This window comes from Rhamphochromis longiceps, linkage group LG7 (assembly GCF_057381845.1).
Source record: "Rhamphochromis longiceps isolate RC_006_pf linkage group LG7, R_longiceps_female_GT1.1, whole genome shotgun sequence".
Classification (NCBI taxonomy): Eukaryota; Metazoa; Chordata; class Actinopteri; order Cichliformes; family Cichlidae; genus Rhamphochromis; species Rhamphochromis longiceps.
Genome location: NC_140563.1, coordinates 65,159,721 through 65,175,268, shown reverse-complemented (window position 1 = coordinate 65,175,268; position 15,548 = coordinate 65,159,721).

Sequence of the window (15,548 nt, the reverse complement as noted above, 5' to 3'; positions counted from 1 at the left end):
TCCATCATCAAAATTGAGGTGGAGTGTTTTAACTCTGATGGCAATCTCTCCCTAACAAGTCCACTTTATTGCGTGCTCATTTTCTCCTATTAGTGGCTCATACGTATATAATTAGGAAACATGCATTAAGTCAGCGGTCCTCAACCTTATTTGCGCCACGGACCGGTTTATGCCCGACAATATTTTCAAGGACCGGCCTTTAAGGTTTCGCAGATAAATACAACAAAATAAAACTAGTACCAGTACCGAAAAAAGATTTATTCATAACACACTTGAAAAGGCCCAGGGACACCGAGTTAACGATAAAAACGATAACAAAATAACGCTGAAAACCGATAAAAACCCTGAAAACCATACATTTCACACCTGAGCCTCAACTCTCGCGGCCCGGTACCAAACGACTCATGGACCGGTACCAGTCCGAGGCCCGGGGGATGGGGACCGCTGCATTAAGTGCACTAATTTCTCACACTTATCAGTGGCTCATGGTTGCTTAAGGCCTATGTCTGTACTTGACCACAGAGGCAGAGCATCATTCAACCTGCCAGCTGCCTATCTTGGGAGCTTTTCAAGGATGACAGACTCCACTTTCTCTGCAGCAAGACAGCTCATAACTTTTTTACAGTGTCTCCCTGTCCTCATCCTTCTATATATTCTTCTGTAATAGATAACTATACACTATCATTGCAATCTACACTACAGCTCAAAAGTTTGAAGTCAATTTTCACCTGGTTTATAACCATGTGATTGGTCCACACAGCAGTGATTGTTTCTAAGATTTCGCGCACGTATAAGTGTGTAGACATTTCCTAATGCATCATGGGTGATTCAACATAAATGATTCATTAAACACACATCTGTGAAAACATTTCTGATCATTTTCATGTAATGTTATGTTAAAGTAAATGTAAATTATTAATTAAAAGACAACTGTTTGAAACTGACCACAAACTTTTGAGCAGTAGTGTGTGTTGTATGCATGTGTCTGTCTGTATCTGACCAGGATTTTGTCATCAGTGTCAACAAAACGCTCATTTTTTTAGCTGTGTCCATCATCAAAATTGAGTTGGAGTGTTTTAACTCTGATGGCAATCTCTCCCTAACAAGTCCACTTTATTGCGTGCTCATTTTCTCCTATTAGTGGCTCATACGTATATAATTAGGAAACATGCATTAAGTCAGCGGTCCTCAACCTTTTTTGCGCCACGGACCGGGTTATGCCCGACAATATTTTCAAGGACCGGCCTTTAAGGTGTCGCGGATAAATACAACAAAAAAAACTAGTACCAGTACCGAAAAAAGAAGATTTATTCATAACACACTTGAAAAGACCCAGGGACACCGAGTTAACGATAAAAACGATAACAAAATAACGCTGAAAACCGATAAAAACCCTGAAAACCATACATTTCACACCTGAGCCTCAACTCTCGCGGCCCGGTACCAAACGACTCACGGACCGGTACCGGTCCGAGGCCCGGGGGATGGGGACCGCTGCATTAAGTGCACTAATTTCTCACACTTATCAGTGGCTCATGGTTGCTTAAGGCCTATGTCTGTACTTGACCACAGAGGCAGAGCATCATTCAACCTGCCAGCTGCCTATCTTGGGAGCTTTTCAAGGATGACAGACTCCACTTTCTCTGCAGCAAGACAGCTCATAACTTTTTTACAGTGTCTCCCTGTCCTCATACTTCTATATATTCTTCTGTAATAGATAACTATACACTATTATTGCAATCTACACTACAGCTCAAAAGTTTGAAGTCAATTTTCACCTGGTTTATAACCATGTGATTGGTCCACACAGCAGTGATTGTTTCTAAGATTTGGCGCACGTATAAGTGTGTAGACATTTCCTAATGCATCATGGGTGATTCAACATAAATGATTCATTAAACACACATCTGTGAAAACATTTCTGATCATTTTCATGTAATATTATGTTAAAGTAAATGTAAATTATTAATTAAAAGACAACTGTTTGAATCTGACCACAAACTTTTGAGCAGTAGTGTGTGTTGTATGCATGTGTCTGTCTGTATCTGACCAGGATTTTGTCATCAGTGTCAACAAAACGCTCATTTTTTTAGCTGTGTCCATCATCAAAATTGAGGTGGAGTGTTTTAACTCTGATGGCAATCTCTCCCTAACAAGTCCACTTTATTGCGTGCTCATTTTCTCCTATTAGTGGCTCATACGTATATAATTAGGAAACATGCATTAAGTCAGCGGTCCTCAACCTTATTTGCGCCACAGACCGGTTTATGCCCGACAATATTTTCAAGGACCGGCCTTTAAGGTGTCGCGGATAAATACAACAAAATAAAACTAGTACCGGTACCGAAAAAAGAAGATTTATTCATAACACACTTGAAAAGGCCCAGGGACACCGAGTTAACGATAAAAACGATAACAAAATAACCCTGAAAACCGATAAAAACCCTGAAAACCATACATTTCACACCTGAGCCTCAACTCTCGCGGCCCGGTACCAAACGACTCACGGACCGGTACCGGTCCGAGGCCCGGGGGTTGGGGACCGCTGCATTAAGTGCACTAATTTCTCACACTTATCAGTGGCTCATGGTTGCTTAAGACCTATGTCTGTACTTGACCACAGAGGCAGAGCATCATTCAACCTGCCAGCTGCCTATCTTGGGAGCTTTTCAAGGATGACAGACTCCACTTTCTCTGCAGCAAGACAGCTCATAACTTTTTTACAGTGTCTCCCTGTCCTCATACTTCTATATATTCTTCTGTAATAGATAACTATACACTATTATTGCAATCTACACTACAGCTCAAAAGTTTGAAGTCAATTTTCACCTGGTTTATAACCATGTGATTGGTCCACACAGCAGTGATTGTTACTAAAAATGGGCCCATGTATAAATGTGTAGACATTTCCTAATGCATCATGGGTGATTTAACATAAATGATTCATTAAACACACATCTGTGAAAACATTTCTGATCATTTTCATGTAATATTATGTTAAAGTAAATGTAAATTATTAATTAAAAGACAACTGATTGAATCTGACCACAAACTTTTGAGCAGTAGTGTGTGTTGTATGCATGTGTCTGTCTGTATCTGACCAGGATTTTGTCATCAGTGTCAACAAAACGCTCATTTTTTTAGCTGTGTCCATCATCAAAATTGAGGTGGAGTGTTTTAACTCTGATGGCAATCTCTCCCTAACAAGTCCACTTTATTGCGTGCTCATTTTCTCCTATTAGTGGCTCATACGTATATAATTAGGAAACATGCATTAAGTCAGCGGTCCTCAACCTTATTTGCGCCACAGACCGGTTTATGCCCGACAATATTTTCAAGGACCGGCCTTTAAGGTTTCGCAGATAAATACAACAAAATAAAACTAGTACCAGTACCGAAAAAAGATTTATTCATAACACACTTGAAAAGGCCCAGGGACACCGAGTTAACGATAAAAACGATAACAAAATAACGCTGAAAACCGATAAAAACCCTGAAAACCATACATTTCACACCTGAGCCTCAACTCTCGCGGCCCGGTACCAAACGACTCACGGACCGGTACCGGTCCGAGGCCCGGGGGATGGGGACCGCTGCATTAAGTGCACTAATTTCTCACACTTATCAGTGGCTCATGGTTGCTTAAGGCCTATGTCTGTACTTGACCACAGAGGCAGAGCATCATTCAACCTGCCAGCTGCCTATCTTGGGAGCTTTTCAAGGATGACAGACTCCACTTTCTCTGCAGCAAGACAGCTCATAACTTTTTTACAGTGTCTCCCTGTCCTCATACTTCTATATATTCTTCTGTAATAGATAACTATACACTATTATTGCAATCTACACTACAGCTCAAAAGTTTGAAGTCAATTTTCACCTGGTTTATAACCATGTGATTGGTCCACACAGCAGTGATTGTTTCTAAGATTTGGCGCACGTATAAGTGTGTAGACATTTCCTAATGCATCATGGGTGATTCAACATAAATGATTCATTAAACACACATCTGTGAAAACATTTCTGATCATTTTCATGTAATGTTATGTTAAAGTAAATGTAAATTATTAATTAAAAGACAACTGTTTGAAACTGACCACAAACTTTTGAGCAGTAGTGTGTGTTGTATGCATGTGTCTGTCTGTATCTGACCAGGATTTTGTCATCAGTGTCAACAAAATGCTCATTTTTTTAGCTGTGTCCATCATCAAAATTGAGGTGGAGTGTTTTAACTCTGATGGCAATCTCTCCCTAACAAGTCCACTTTATTGCGTGCTCATTTTCTCCTATTAGTGGCTCATACGTATATAATTAGGAAACATGCATTAAGTCAGCGGTCCTCAACCTTATTTGCGCCACAGACCGGTTTATGCCTGACAATATTTTCAAGGACCGGCCTTTAAGGTGTCGCGGATAAATACAACAAAATAAAACTAGTACCGGTACCGAAAAAAGAAGATTTATTCATAACACACTTGAAAAGGCCCAGGGACACCGAGTTAACGATAAAAACGATAACAAAATAAACCTGAAAACCGATAAAAACCCTGAAAACCATACATTTCACACCTGAGCCTCAACTCTCGCGGCCCGGTACCAAACGACTCACGGACCGGTACCGGTCCGAGGCCCGGGGGATGGGGACCGCTGCATTAAGTGCACTAATTTCTCACACTTATCAGTGGCTCATGGTTGCTTAAGGCCTATGTCTGTACTTGACCACAGAGGCAGAGCATCATTCAACCTGCCAGCTGCCTATCTTGGGAGCTTTTCAAGGATGACAGACTCCACTTTCTCTGCAGCAAGACAGCTCATAACTTTTTTACAGTGTCTCCCTGTCCTCATACTTCTATATATTCTTCTGTAATAGATAACTATACACTATCATTGCAATCTACACTACAGCTCAAAAGTTTGAAGTCAATTTTCACCTGGTTTATAACCATGTGATTGGTCCACACAGCAGTGATTGTTTCTAAGATTTGGCGCACGTATAAGTGTGTAGACATTTCCTAATGCATCATGGGTGATTCAACATAAATGATTCATTAAACACACATCTGTGAAAACATTTCTGATCATTTTCATGTAATATTATGTTAAAGTAAATGTAAATTATTAATTAAAAGACAACTGTTTGAATCTGACCACAAACTTTTGAGCAGTAGTGTGTGTTGTATGCATGTGTCTGTCTGTATCTGATCAGGATTTTGTCATCAGTGTCAACAAAACGCTCATTTTTTTAGCTGTGTCCATCATCAAAATTGAGGTGGAGTGTTTTAACTCTGATGGCAATCTCTCCCTAACAAGTCCACTTTATTGCGTGCTCATTTTCTCCTATTAGTGGCTCATACGTATATAATTAGGAAACATGCATTAAGTCAGCGGTCCTCAACCTTTTTTGCGCCACAGACCGGTTTATGCCCGACAATATTTTAAAGGACCGGCCTTTAAGGTTTCGCAGATAAATACAACAAAATAAAACTAGTACCGGTACCGAAAAAAAGAAGATTTATTCATAACACACTTGAAAAGACCCAGGGACACCGAGTTAACGATAAAAACGATAACAAAATAACCCTGAAAACCGATAAAAACCCTGAAAACCATACATTTCACACCTGAGCCTCAACTCTCGCGGCCCGGTACCAAACGACTCACGGACCGGTACCGGTCCGAGGCCCGGGGGTTGGGGACCGCTGCATTAAGTGCACTAATTTCTCACACTTATCAGTGGCTCATGGTTGCTTAAGGCCTATGTCTGTACTTGACCACAGAGGCAGAGCATCATTCAACCTGCCAGCTGCCTATCTTGGGAGCTTTTCAAGGATGACAGACTCCACTTTCTCTGCAGCAAGACAGCTCATAACTTTTTTACAGTGTCTCCCTGTCCTCATACTTCTATATATTCTTCTGTAATAGATAACTATACACTATCATTGCAATCTACACTACAGCTCAAAAGTTTGAGGTCAATTTTCACCTGGTTTATAACCATGTGATCAGTCCATACAGCAGTGATTGTTACTAAAAATGGGCCCATGTATAAATGTGTAGACATTTCCTAATGCATCATGGGTGATTTAACATAAATGATTCATTAAGCACACATCTGTGAAAACATTTCTGATAATTTTCATGTAATATTATGTTAAAGTAAATGTAAATTATTAATTAAAAGACAACTGTTTGAAACTGACCACAAACTTTTGAGCAGTAGTGTGTGTTGTATGCATGTGTCTGTCTGTATCTGACCAGGATTTTGTCATCGGTGTCAACAAAACGCTCATTCTTTTAGCTGTGTCCATCATCAAAATTGAGGTGGAGTGTTTTAACTCTGATGGCAATCTCTCCCTAACAAGTCCACTTTATTGCGTGCTCATTTTCTCCTATTAGTGGCTCATACGTATATAATTAGGAAACATGCATTAAGTCAGCGGTCCTCAACCTTATTTGCGCCACAGACCGGTTTATGTCTGATAATATTTTCAAGGACCGGCCTTTAAGGTGTCGCGGATAAATACAACAAAATAAAACTAGTACCGGTACCGAAAAAAGAAGATTTATTCATAACACACTTGAAAAGGCCCAGGGACACCGAGTTAACAATAAAAACAATAACAAAATAACGCTGAAAACCGATAAAAACCCTGAAAACCATACATTTCACACCTGAGCCTCAACTCTCGCGGCCCGGTACCAAACGACTCACGGACCGGTACCGGTCCGAGGCCCGGGGGTTGGGGACCGCTGCATTAAGTGCACTAATTTCTCACACTTATCAGTGGCTCATGGTTGCTTAAGGCCTATGTCTGTACTTGACCACAGAGGCAGAGCATCATTCAACCTGCCAGCTGCCTATCTTGGGAGCTTTTCAAGGATGACAGACTCCACTTTCTCTGCAGCAAGACAGCTCATAACTTTTTTACAGTGTCTCCCTGTCCTCATACTTCTATATATTCTTCTGTAATAGATAACTATACACTATCATTGCAATCTACACTACAGCTCAAAAGTTTGAAGTCAATTTTCACCTGGTTTATAACCATGTGATCAGTCCATACAGCAGTGATTGTTTCTAAGATTTGGCGCACGTATAAGTGTGTAGACATTTCCTAATGCATCATGGGTGATTCAACATAAATGATTCATTAAACACACATCTGTGAAAACATTTCTGATCATTTTCATGTAATAATATGTTAAAGTAAATGTAAATTATTAATTAAAAGACAACTGTTTGAATCTGACCACAAACTTTTGAGCAGTAGTGTGTGTTGTATGCATGTGTCTGTCTGTATCTGACCAGGATTTTGTCATCAGTGTCAACAAAACGCTCATTTTTTTAGCTGTGTCCATCATCAAAATTGAGGTGGAGTGTTTTAACTCTGATGGCAATCTCTCCCTAACAAGTCCACTTTATTGCGTGCTCATTTTCTCCTATTAGTGGCTCATACGTATATAATTAGGAAACATGCATTAAGTCAGCGGTCCTCAACCTTTTTTGCGCCACGGACCCGTTTATGCCCGACAATATTTTCAAGGACCGACCTTTAAGGTGTCGCAGATAAATACAACAAAAAAAAACTAGTACCGGTACCGAAAAAAGAAGATTTATTCATATAACACTTGAAAAGGCCCAGGGACACCGAGTTAACGATAAAAACGATAACAAAATAACGCTGAAAACCGATAAAAACCCTGAAAACCATACATTTCACAACTGAGCCTCAACTCTCGCGGCCCGGTACCAAACTACTCACGGACCGGTACCGGACCGAGGCCCGGGGGATGGGGACCGCTGCATTAAGTGCACTAATTTCTCACACTTATCAGTGGCTCATGGTTGCTTAAGGCCTATGTCTGTACTTGACCACAGAGGCAGAGCATCATTCAACCTGCCAGCTGCCTATCTTGGGAGCTTTTCAAGGATGACAGACTCCACTTTCTCTGCAGCAAGACAGCTCATAACTTTTTTACAGTGTCTCCCTGTCCTCATACTTCTATATATTCTTCTGTAATAGTTAACTATACACTATCATTGCAATCTACACTACAGCTCAAAAGTTTGAAGTCAATTTTCACCTGGTTTATAACCATGTGATCGGTCCACACAGCAGTGATTGTTTCTAAGATTTGGCGCACGTATAAGTGTGTAGACATTTCCTAATGCATCATGGGTGATTCAACATAAATGATTCATTAAACACACATCTGTGAAAACATTTCTGATCATTTTCATGTAATATTATGTTAAAGTAAATGTAAATTATTAATTAAAAGACAACTGTTTGAAACTGACCACAAACTTTTGAGCAGTAGTGTGTGTTGTATGCATGTGTCTGTCTGTATCTGACCAGGATTTTGTCATCAGTGTCAACAAAACGCTCATTCTTTTAGCTGTGTCTATCATCAAAATTGAGGTGGAGTGTTTTAACTCTGATGGCAATCTCTCCCTAACAAGTCCACTTTATTGCGTGCTCATTTTCTCCTATTAGTGGCTCATACGTATATAATTAGGAAACATGCATTAAGTCAGCGGTCCTCAACCTTTTTTGCGCCACGGACCGGTTTATGCCCGACAATATTTTCAAGGACCGACCTTTAAGGTTTCGCAGATAAATACAACAAAATAAAACTAGTACCGGTACCGAAAAAGAAGATTTATTCATAACACACTTGAAAAGGCCCAGGGACACCGAGTTAACGATAAAAACGATAACAAAATAACGCTGAAAACCGATAAAAACCCTGAAAACCATACATTTCACACCTGAGCCTCAACTCTCGCGGCCCGGTACCAAACGACTCACGGACCGGTACCGGTCCGAGGCCCGGGGGTTGGGGACCGCTGCATTAAGTGCACTAATTTCTCACACTTATCAGTGGCTCATGGTTGCTTAAGGCCTATGTCTGTACTTGACCACAGAGGCAGAGCATCATTCAACCTGCCAGCTGCCTATCTTGGGAGCTTTTCAAGGATGACAGACTCCACTTTCTCTGCAGCAAGACAGCTCATAACTTTTTTACAGTGTCTCCCTGTCCTCATACTTCTATATATTCTTCTGTAATAGTTAACTATACACTATCATTGCAATCTACACTACAGCTCAAAAGTTTGAAGTCAATTTTCACCTGGTTTATAACCATGTGATTGGTCCACACAGCAGTGATTGTTTCTAAGATTTGGCGCACGTATAAGTGTGTAGACATTTCCTAATGCATCATGGGTGATTTAACATAAATGATTCATTAAACACACATCTGTGAAAACATTTCTGATCATTTTCATGTAATATTATGTTAAAGTAAATGTAAATTATTAATTAAAAGACAACGGTTTGAAACTGACCACAAACTTTTGAGCAGTAGTGTGTGTTGTATGCATGTGTCTGTCTGTATCTGACCAGGATTTTGTCATCAGTGTCAACAAAACGCTCATTCTTTTAGCTGTGTCCATCATCAAAATTGAGGTGGAGTGTTTTAACTCTGATGGCAATCTCTCCCTAACAAGTCCACTTTATTGCGTGCTCATTTTCTCCTATTAGTGGCTCATACGTATATAATTAGGAAACATGCATTAAGTCAGCGGTCCTCAACCTTATTTGCGCCATGGACCGGATTATGCCCGACAATATTTTCAAGGACCGGCCTTTAAGGTGTCGCGGATAAATACAACAAAATAAAACTAGTACCGGTACCGAAAAAAGAAGATTTATTCATAACACACTTGAAAAGGCCCAGGGACACCGAGTTAACGATAAAAACGATAACAAAATAACGCTGAAAACCGATATAAACCCTGAAAACCATACATTTCACACCTGAGCCTCAACTCTCGCGGCCCGGTACCAAACGACTCACGGACCGGTAGCGGACCGAGGCCCGGGGGATGGGGACCGCTGCATTAAGTGCACTAATTTCTCACACTTATCAGTGGCTCATGGTTGCTTAAGGCCTATGTCTGTACTTGACCACAGAGGCAGAGCATCATTCAACCTGCCAGCTGCCTATCTTGGGAGCTTTTCAAGGATGACAGACTCCACTTTCTCTGCAGCAAGACAGCTCATAACTTTTTTACAGTGTCTCTCTGTCCTCATACTTCTATATATTCTTCTGTAATAGATAACTATACACTATCATTGCAATCTACACTACAGCTCAAAAGTTTGAAGTCAATTTTCACCTGGTTTATAACCATGTGATCGGTCCACACAGCAGTGATTGTTACTAAGATTTGGCGTACGTATAAGTGTGTAGACATTTCCTAATGCATCATGGGTGATTCAACATAAATGATTCATTAAACACACATCTGTGAAAACATTTCTGATCATTTTCATGTAATATTATGTTAAAGTAAATGTAAATTATTAATTAAAAGACAACTGTTTGAAACTGACCACAAACTTTTGAGCAGTAGTGTGTGTTGTATGCATGTGTCTGTCTGTATCTGACCAGGATTTTGTCATCAGTGTCAACAAAACGCTCATTTTTTTAGCTGTGTCCATCATCAAAATTGAGGTGGAGTGTTTTAACTCTGATGGCAATCTCTCCCTAACAAGTCCACTTTATTGCGTGCTCATTTTCTCCTATTAGTGGCTCATACGTATATAATTAGGAAACATGCATTAAGTCAGCGGTCCTCAACCTTTTTTGCGCCACGGACCGGTTTATGCCCGACAATATTTTCAAGGACCGACCTTTAAGGTGTCGCAGATAAATACAACAAAATAAAACTAGTACCGGTACCGAAAAAAAGAAGATTTATTCATAACACACTTGAAAAGGCCCAGGGACACCGAGTTAACGATAAAAACGATAACAAAATAACGCTGAAAACCGATAAAAACCCTGAAAACCATACATTTCACACCTGAGCCTCAACTCTCGCGGCCCGGTACCAAACGACTCACGGACCGGTACCGGTCCGAGGCCCGGGGGTTGGGGACCGCTGCATTAAGTGCACTAATTTCTCACACTTATCAGTGGCTCATGGTTGCTTAAGGCCTATGTCTGTACTTGACCACAGAGGCAGAGCATCATTCAACCTGCCAGCTGCCTATCTTGGGAGCTTTTCAAGGATGACAGACTCCACTTTCTCTGCAGCAAGACAGCTCATAACTTTTTTACAGTGTCTCCCTGTCCTCATACTTCTATATATTCTTCTGTAATAGATAACTATACACTATCATTGCAATCTACACTACAGCTCAAAAGTTTGAGGTCAATTTTCACCTGGTTTATAACCATGTGATCAGTCCATACAGCAGTGATTGTTACTAAAAATGGGCCCATGTATAAGTGTGTAGACATTTCCTAATGCATCATGGGTGATTTAACATAAATGATTCATTAAACACACATCTGTGAAAACATTTCTGATAATTTTCATGTAATATTATGTTAAAGTAAATGTAAATTATTAATTAAAAGACAACTGTTTGAATCTGACCACAAACTTTTGAGCAGTAGTGTGTGTTGTATGCATGTGTCTGTCTGTATCTGACCAGGATTTTGTCATCGGTGTCAACAAAACGCTCATTTTTTAGCTGTGTCCATCATCAAAATTGAGGTGGAGTGTTTTAACTCTGATGGCAATCTCTCCCTAACAAGTCCACTTTATTGCGTGCTCATTTTCTCCTATTAGTGGCTCATACGTATATAATTAGGAAACATGCATTAAGTCAGCGGTCCTCAACCTTATTTGCGCCACAGACCGGTTTATGCCTGACAATATTTTCAAGGACCGGCCTTTAAGGTGTCACGGATAAATACAACAAAATAAAACTAGTACCGGTACCGAAAAAAGAAGATTTATTCATAACACACTTGAAAAGGCCCAGGGACACCGAGTTAACGATAAAAACGATAACAAAATAACGCTGAAAACCGATAAAAACCCTGAAAACCATACATTTCACACCTGAGCCTCAACTCTCGCGGCCCAGTACCAAACGACTCACGGACCGGTACCGGACCGAGGCCCGGGGGATGGGGACCGCTGCATTAAGTGCACTAATTTCTCACACTTATCAGTGGCTCATGGTTGCTTAAGGCCTATGTCTGTACTTGACCACAGAGGCAGAGCATCATTCAACCTGCCAGCTGCCTATCTTGGGAGCTTTTCAAGGATGACAGACTCCACTTTCTCTGCAGCAAGACAGCTCATAACTTTTTTACAGTGTCTCCCTGTCCTCATACTTCTATATATTCTTCTGTAATAGATAACTATACACTATCATTGCAATCTACACTACAGCTCAAAAGTTTGAAGTCAATTTTCACCTGGTTTATAACCATGTGATCGGTCCACACAGCAGTGATTGTTTCTAAGATTTGGCGCACGTATAAGTGTGTAGACATTTCCTAATGCATCATGGGTGATTCAACATAAATGATTCATTAAACACACATCTGTGAAAACATTTCTGATCATTTTCATGTAATATTATGTTAAAGTAAATGTAAATTATTAATTAAAAGACAACTGTTTGAAACTGACCACAAACTTTTGAGCAGTAGTGTGTGTTGTATGCATGTGTCTGTCTGTATCTGACCAGGATTTTGTCATCAGTGTCAACAAAACGCTCATTTTTTTAGCTGTGTCCATCATCAAAATTGAGGTGGAGTGTTTTAACTCTGATGGCAATCTCTCCCTAACAAGTCCACTTTATTGCGTGCTCATTTTCTCCTATTAGTGGCTCATACGTATATAATTAGGAAACATGCATTAAGTCAGCGGTCCTCAACCTTTTTTGCGCCACGGACCGGTTTATGCCCGACAATATTTTCAAGGACCGACCTTTAAGGTGTCGCAGATAAATACAACAAAATAAAACTAGTACCGGTACCGAAAAAAAGAAGATTTATTCATAACACACTTGAAAAGGCCCAGGGACACCGAGTTAACGATAAAAACGATAACAAAATAACGCTGAAAACCGATAAAAACCCTGAAAACCATACATTTCACACCTGAGCCTCAACTCTCGCGGCCCGGTACCAAACGACTCACGGACCGGTACCGGTCCGAGGCCCGGGGGTTGGGGACCGCTGCATTAAGTGCACTAATTTCTCACACTTATCAGTGGCTCATGGTTGCTTAAGGCCTATGTCTGTACTTGACCACAGAGGCAGAGCATCATTCAACCTGCCAGCTGCCTATCTTGGGAGCTTTTCAAGGATGACAGACTCCACTTTCTCTGCAGCAAGACAGCTCATAACTTTTTTACAGTGTCTCCCTGTCCTCATACTTCTATATATTCTTCTGTAATAGATAACTATACACTATCATTGCAATCTACACTACAGCTCAAAAGTTTGAGGTCAATTTTCACCTGGTTTATAACCATGTGATCAGTCCATACAGCAGTGATTGTTACTAAAAATGGGCCCATGTATAAATGTGTAGACATTTCCTAATGCATCATGGGTGATTTAACATAAATGATTCATTAAACACACATCTGTGAAAACATTTCTGATAATTTTCATGTAATATTATGTTAAAGTAAATGTAAATTATTAATTAAAAGACAACTGTTTGAATCTGACCACAAACTTTTGAGCAGTAGTGTGTGTTGTATGCATGTGTCTGTCTGTATCTGACCAGGATTTTGTCATCGGTGTCAACAAAACGCTCATTTTTTAGCTGTGTCCATCATCAAAATTGAGGTGGAGTGTTTTAACTCTGATGGCAATCTCTCCCTAACAAGTCCACTTTATTGCGTGCTCATTTTCTCCTATTAGTGGCTCATACGTATATAATTAGGAAACATGCATTAAGTCAGCGGTCCTCAACCTTATTTGCGCCACAGACCGGTTTATGCCCGACAATATTTTCAAGGACCGGCCTTTAAGGTGTCGCGGATAAATACAACAAAATAAAACTAGTACCAGTACCGAAAAAAAGAAGATTTATTCATAACACACTTGAAAAGACCCAGGGACACCGAGTTAACGATAAAAACGATAACAAAATAACCCTGAAAACCGATAAAAACCCTGAAAACCATACATTTCACACCTGAGCCTCAACTCTCGCGGCCCGGTACCAAACGACTCACGGACCGGTACCGGTCCGAGGCCCGGGGGATGGGGACCGCTGCATTAAGTGCACTAATTTCTCACACTTATCAGTGGCTCATGGTTGCTTAAGGCCTATGTCTGTACTTGACCACAGAGGCAGAGCATCATTCAACCTGCCAGCTGCCTATCTTGGGAGCTTTTCAAGGATGACAGACTCCACTTTCTCTGCAGCAAGACAGCTCATAACTTTTTTACAGTGTCTCCCTGTCCTCATACTTCTATATATTCTTCTGTAATAGATAACTATACACTATCATTGCAATCTACACTACAGCTCAAAGGTTTGAAGTCAATTTTCACCTGGTTTATAACCATGTGATCGGTCCACACAGCAGTGATTGTTACTAAAAATGGGCCCATGTATAAATGTGTAGACATTTCCTAATGCATCATGGGTGATTCAACATAAATGATTCATTAAACACACATCTGTGAAAACATTTCTGATAATTTTCATGTAATATTATGTTAAAGTAAATGTAAATTATTAATTAAAAGACAACTGTTTGAAACTGACCACAAACTTTTGAGCAGTAGTGTGTGTTGTATGCATGTGTCTGTCTGTATCTGACCAGGATTTTGTCATCAGTGTCAACAAAACGCTCATTCTTTTAGCTGTGTCCATCATCAAAATTGAGGTGGAGTGTTTTAACTCTGATGGCAATCTCTCCCTAACAAGTCCACTTTATTGCGTGCTCATTTTCTCCTATTAGTGGCTCATACGTATATAATTAGGAAACATGCATTAAGTCAGCGGTCCTCAACCTTTTTTGCGCCACGGACCGGTTTATGCCCGACAATATTTTCAAGGACCGACCTTTAAGGTGTCGCAGATAAATACAACAAAATAAAACTAGTACCGGTACCGAAAAAAAGAAGATTTATTCATAACACACTTGAAAAGGCCCAGGGACACCGAGTTAACGATAAAAACGATAACAAAATAACGCTGAAAACCGATAAAAACCCTGAAAACCATACATTTCACACCTGAGCCTCAACTCTCGCGGCCCGGTACCAAACGACTCACGGACCGGTACCGGTCCGAGGCCCGGGGGTTGGGGACCGCTGCATTAAGTGCACTAATTTCTCACACTTATCAGTGGCTCATGGTTGCTTAAGGCCTATGTCTGTACTTGACCACAGAGGCAGAGCATCATTCAACCTGCCAGCTGCCTATCTTGGGAGCTTTTCAAGGATGACAGACTCCACTTTCTCTGCAGCAAGACAGCTCATAACTTTTTTACAGTGTCTCCCTGTCCTCATACTTCTATATATTCTTCTGTAATAGATAACTATACACTATCATTGCAATCTACACTACAGCTCAAAAGTTTGAGGTCAATTTTCACCTGGTTTATAACCATGTGATCAGTCCATACAGCAGTGATTGTTACTAAAAATGGGCCCATGTATAAATGTGTAGACATTTCCTAATGCATCATGGGTGATTCAACATA